The sequence below is a fragment of the Mustela lutreola genome, chromosome 14 (genome assembly GCF_030435805.1).
Source record: "Mustela lutreola isolate mMusLut2 chromosome 14, mMusLut2.pri, whole genome shotgun sequence".
NCBI classification, from domain to species: domain Eukaryota; kingdom Metazoa; phylum Chordata; class Mammalia; order Carnivora; family Mustelidae; genus Mustela; species Mustela lutreola.
Window position 1 is genome coordinate 57,467,780 of NC_081303.1, and position 6,606 is coordinate 57,474,385.

Genomic DNA, 6,606 nt, shown 5'->3' on the forward strand with positions numbered 1-6,606 from the left:
CCTGTTCTTTCTTTGAACTGTAACATTCCAGCCTGCTAAATAAATTATAAATTCTCTAAGAGCAGTATCTGTATGTTTTCTTTCTTCCTGTCCCAGGATATTTCCTTTCATTCTATACATTAAATACTCAATAGGTGCTTGTTGTTGTTAGATCAAATATCAGTTCACTTATTATGAAAAAACATACTATTACCCTTTATGGAAAGTTATGTAATAAAAACGGTCATATTCAGTCTATAACCCAATAATCCTATACCTATGGATTTTCCTTAGGGAAAAAAAAAAGTGACCAGAATTTAAAAGTACATAAAAAATATAAAATAAATGACCAGAATTTAAAAGTACATATAAGATATAAAATATATTAATTTACAAATTAATTGTAAATATATTCAAGTGTGTAGTAAGTTGCTATATATAAAATGAACAAACAACACTAACAATTTTATAAAATAATATTAAGGGGGAAACACAGTATATCAAATGGTATCATGATGATAAATGGTGGTGTTTGGTGTTTAGGAAAAAAATGTCAAAGTAGTATGCAAAAATTAACATGTTTTATATGGTAGGGTTGTTTTAATTTATTCCACATTTTTATCTTTTTTATTTCATATTTTAAATAATTTAAAAATAAAATGCTAAAATGACTTTAAGTTGCAAAGTTGACATTTTGTTATCTTTGACTAGAGTCTGTTCTTTAAAAGATTTTTTAAATATAAAATAAAAAATGTAATAAACTATATTTGACATTATGCTAGCTATGTGGGAAGTAACCAAATAGAGCTAGATCTAGAAAAATGAGAGATAATTCTGTATAGTTATGATGTTTTTAATACCCTCTGGTTAATGTACTCTATAGTGTTAATCTATACCTATTACTTATAATGATAATTATCAATATACATATGTTCTTGTGAGCTTTTTTCTGTGTTTTCATGAATAATTTGTAAGGCACCATATGACTATAGGCTTATTTTAATTATTATAACAATATACTTTGTGGATCAACGTCTTAAGTGAGACATGACCTTAATTTATAAGCAAGCACTATAATTATTTCCTTATATGTGATATTTTGGAAATGCTATTTTTTAAAAGATTTTATTTATTTATTTGACAGAGAGAGAGATCACAAGTAGGCAGAGAGGCAGGCAGAGAAAGAGGAGGAAGCAGGCTCCCCACTGAGCAGGGAGCCCGATGTGACACTCGATCCCAGGACCCTGAGATCATGACCGAAGCTGAAGGCAGAGGCTTAACCCACTGAGCCACACAGGCACCCCGGAAATGCTATTTTTAAACATTTACTTATCTATTACCTTATTGTGCTGCTATAAGTTTTAATAATTCCTCTTCATTCATTGTGTAAAGCACACAAATATACAATTTCTGTATATTACTATTGAATTAAATCATATTGCCGTTGTCCTTTTCTTCTTTAATAATATTTTATTTTTTATATTAATTTAAATTCTGCTCACTTGATATTAGTATAGGTATACTAGCTTTCCTTTCGTTCATATGTTGAATAGTATATCTTTTTTCTTTATTTTATTTTCCACCTTTTTGAAAATGTGTATTTTAGCTATGTGTCTTGTAAGCAACTTATATATGAGATTGCCTTCTTTTGATTTATGCATGTCTTATTTTTTAGAAAAATTTATGATGGCTATCACTCTTCCACTCTCTCCTTAGTGGTTATCATGGAAATTACAACATACATACTTGATTTACCAAGAATTGACATTTTGCTTCTCCCTGGCCAAGGTAAATACCTTAGAATGTGTTAACTATTCATTCCCCTCACAGTTTATGCATTCTTGTTTTATTATACATAGACATACATATTCAGAATAAGATATCATATTTTTTTGTTTTACCTACACATATATTTAGGTTCATCTGCAATTTTTTTTCCCATTCTTTTTCCTTTCTATCTGTGTTTTCAAACTTGAATCTGTTGTCATTTTCCTTCTGCCTGTAAGAGACATTTCAGAGTGTCTGCTGGTCAAACATTCATTTAATTTATGTTTGAAGCATATCTTCAAGTATATATATATATATATATATATATATATATATATATATATATATATAAGTTGAATATGTTCACATGTTGTCAGTGACCATGTTTCTGGTTTAGGAGTTTAATCAGATTCTCTCTGTGTCTTTCTGTGTCTGTTTCTCTCTCTCCTTCTCTTAATCTCTTTCTCCCTCGGCCCTTTTGTTTTTTGGTAAACCCCATGTTTTACCCCCAAGAATTTAAAGGACATAAAATCCCTGGGTAGCTTCTCATTTTCTCGTCTGCCCAAAGTTCCAGAATTGGCAGATGTTCTTACAGAAAAAGAAGCTCTGAATTCTAGAATGACCTCTAGGTGTTCTGTTCTGTTTTGTTTTCCATTTTTTTATTATCCCTATAACTTGTACAACTTTGTTTGCTCCCAGATGTCCTCAATAGATGATTATTACTTTTTACTTGGGTTTTCTACTTATTTTCAGTGGAAGCATTGGTTTCAATTATCTAGTCTTCCTTTGGTGAAAGAGATCCTTTGCCACTTGCAATAGTACCTTACTAAGATTCAGCCATCTTGCTGAAGGTAGATGGGGTTCATTAATTTTCACCATAGAGTTTTCTGCTACTTATTTTTCAGCTGTTCTTGCAGAAAGCTTTTAAAATATTTGCAGTTGCAAAGAGTGTACTCCGAATATTTTTGTGGATGTTCTGGTGCACGTGGGCAAAAATTGATTTTGTATATAAAGCTTACTCTGTGTGTCTATGTGGTTCTTTCCTCCAGAAAGATTTTCTTAGCTATTTCTAACAGTCAGAATGTGCTTCCAACTAAGAGATGTTTATAGGACTCAAATGGGAGTTTCAGGCTCAGATTCTCCACATTAGGGTTCTAAACTTTAAAAATCTCATAGCAGTGCTCCATGTCTCAGGGAAATACAGTGCCTTTGGATTTCTGCAGTTCCGGAATTCTCACCTTTACTCTGACCCTCTGCTGCCCTGACTCCCCCCACCCACTTACATCTCATTTTCCCAGGTTTTCAGGCCTGATATTTATGCATCCTTCCCAGCTCGGTCCTGCTTTTGCTTCCAATCATGGAAGCCTATCCCTTGATCACAAAGCCCTGACTCTGACCCCCACAAGCCATAGCTTGTGTTTGTTTACTTGTTCATTTGTTTGTTTGTAGGGTGGTCCTTAGAGACTTCTATTACCCTTATTATGACCTGAAAACTATGTCCATTTCAGGCATGGCTGTTGTAGAATAGAATAATTCCTTAGATTTCCCATTCTGTCATAAAACTCCAAAGAACTTTCACAACTAAGTATGCATAATCTTTACAAAGATCCATTATATACATACATTATTTTATCTAGTACTCATCTCTTGATTCTGGAGCACATAAAGTGTCGAGGATTAGGCCACACAATTGGTAAATGAAGAAGTGGTTTTTGAACCTGATTCTTCTGACGCCTATAACTCTGCTCCTTCCACTTCATAAATACTGTGGTTCCAAAATAATTCTCACCTATTAAGTTCTTCAAATGTAATTTTTAAAAATGAGTTATACTGCAGAGGTCAATAAACTCAATGACTTAAGGGACCCCTGGGTGGCTCAGTGGGTTAAAGTCTCTGCCTTCAGCTCGGGTCATGGTCTCAGGGTCTTGGGATAGAGCCCCGCATCGGGGCTTCCTCTCTCTCTCTGCCTGCCTCTCTGCAAAGGCCATCTTGCAAATAAGATAGTGCATTATATATCTATACAGCATATTTCATTTAAAAAGGAAATGTACAATATCTTACAATTGAGCTTTGTTCTGGTCAGGCATGTTTTCAGTCTCTCTGTAGATATTTTTTTACACCAATTTCTAAGTGTATAATAATTCATTGTCTTGTCATATAGAAGATCAATGTACTAATTATATTAAATTTGTTAATATCTGACATGTATTTGCTCTAAAACCTTAGCCAATTGAAGAAAATCTAGTTTTTCCTTTAAAAAAGAAAAATATAAAGAGCTTTTATCTGCAATAGAAACCAGTCTGCTTCAACAACAAAAATCCAGAATTCTGAACATGGAATATTTATGAAGAAACACATTATGATTAAGTAACACATTCTTTCTCTATATAATGCTCCCTGTGTTTCTATTACTACTAACGCCCTGTATAGACTGTGAGTTCAGGACACACAGCAGAGTGTGAGGAGCCCCCCATGGTGCTTCAACCAACCCTCATCATTAATTATATACTCTAAGTGGCATATTAGGAATCTTGGGAAGTGTCTTTGCTACACAGGCAAAAACGATGATTGGAAAGATAAGATGCAAGATGAGAAATCACTGCTACCCCATGAAGTCAAATGGTAAGAACATTTTGATCGAATGTGTGCAAGGCCACTGATAAATTGAGCAAAATCAAGACTGACAGAAAACTCTGGGGTTGGCAATCAGTAAGTCACATTTTGTTACATGCACAGGCATCAGAGTATATTTTATGAAACATATAGCAAAAAACAAAAAAAAGGTGAAAAATCAGGAGGCACTGTGAGAGGGAAAAATATTTTAAATGTGTTTTGGAGTTAATCTTCCCATAGTTTTAAGAAGATAGTGACAAATATATTAAAGTCAGTAACAGAAAATTTTTAGGATTGTAATAAAAAATAACATCAATAACCTCAAATAACATTACATGATGTATAGAAATAAATCTGAATCTTCAATTCAGTTTTGAAACATGAAATTACCACCAAATTTTAAACATAGAATTAATAATTAACAATTTTAGAAGATAGAAGTAGAGAAAAAGCAATGATAAATCACAAGTATATCTTTTAAAGTATTGTGATTCTAAATAGCTTTACATAAAATTTTTCAGATGTAGAGTCCTATAGTTTGTAATAACAGGAAATTATTTTAGATTCGGAAATCTCCATAGAAACCTTTTTGTTCCAAAAAGCATTTTGCATATGTATGGATCAAATAAATTCCAAGTGTCATTTCACATTTATATGAAATACATAAATAATTTACATTAGAATCATTTAACACCCTGCAGTCATATTAATGGATATTCCATATTTGTCTGCCAAACAAATTTTGGTATTTCTTATAGTCATGAATATTATAAATGTTCTTCTTCTTTTTCCTCTTCTTCTTCTTTTTTTTTTTTTTTTTAAGTACACTCTATATCCGATGTGGAGCCTAGTGTGGGGCTCCCACTCACAACCTTGAGATCAAGACCTGAACCTTGAGATCAAGACTTGAACCAAGATCAAAAGTCTGCCACTCAACAGACTGAGCCACTTAGACACCTCAAAATACAATTCTTCTTAATAACTTTTAGATTTACATGAACTGTAAGTCCCTTTCCACTTCCTGAAGAATAACATCTCTAAGTCATTCATTCATTTGTTTATTCATAACTGGTCCCATTTTCTTGCTCTGCTGCTTATACAATAGTGAGTATGCAATGTTCCATGCTCTCAAAGATCTCAGATTCTAGTGAATGAGAGAAGGATATCAACAGTAACAGAGACACCATTAAAGACAGAGAAATTAAAGGCAAAGACAATACATGTCATTGGGTGACCTATATTTGTTTTATAAGAACTTATAGAAGTCTTAATGTATGTAGAGTAAGCCATTTAAATTGGCATCAAAATCATGAAATATTTAGGGATAAATTTAACAACAGATTAATATGAAGCTACAGAAATCAAGACAGTTTTTATTAGTTTAAGGACAGACACAGAGAAAGACAATGGAATAGAGTCCAGAAATAGAGCCACACATACATGGCCAACTGATTTTCAGTAAATGTACCTACCACAACACTTAATCATGGAATGCATGAATTATAAAAGAAAAATGATAAATTGGACTTTATCAAAATCAGATTTTCCTCTGAAAAAATGTTATGTATGTTTATTCATGTATGTGTATGTGTGTTGCTATATGTATACAATTTGGTCAAATAACTGGTGTTGACAATTCTGAAGAAAACTTTACAACTTAGTAATTAAAAACAACAAAGATGGCAAAGAAAGGATTTTTAATTTTTTTAAGAGTTTATTTATTTGACAGAGAAAGAATACTGGGAGGGGGAGGAGCAGAAGGAGAGGGAGAAGCAGTTTCCCTGCTGAGCAGCTACCAGCCATGGGGCTTAATCCCAGGGCTCTGGGATCATGACCTGAGCTGAAGGGAGACACTTCAGGTACCCCTGAATGGACAAACTACTTAAAAAGATTGTGCAGACATTTCTGCAAAGAAGACATCGAGATGGCCAACAGACACATGAAAAGTGCTCCATATCACTCGGCATCAGGGAAATACAAATCAAAACCACAATGAGATATCACCTCACACCAGTCAGAATGGCTAAAATCAACAAGTCAGGAAATGACAGATGCTGGCGAGGATGCGGAGAAAGGGGAACCCTCCTACACTGTTGGTGGGAATGCAAGCTGGTGCAGCCACTCTGGAAAACAGCATGGAGGTTCCTCAAAATGTTGAAAATAGAACTGCACTATTGGGTATTTACCCTAAAGATACAAACGTAGTGATCCAAAGGGGCACGTGCACCCGAATGTTTATAGCAGCAA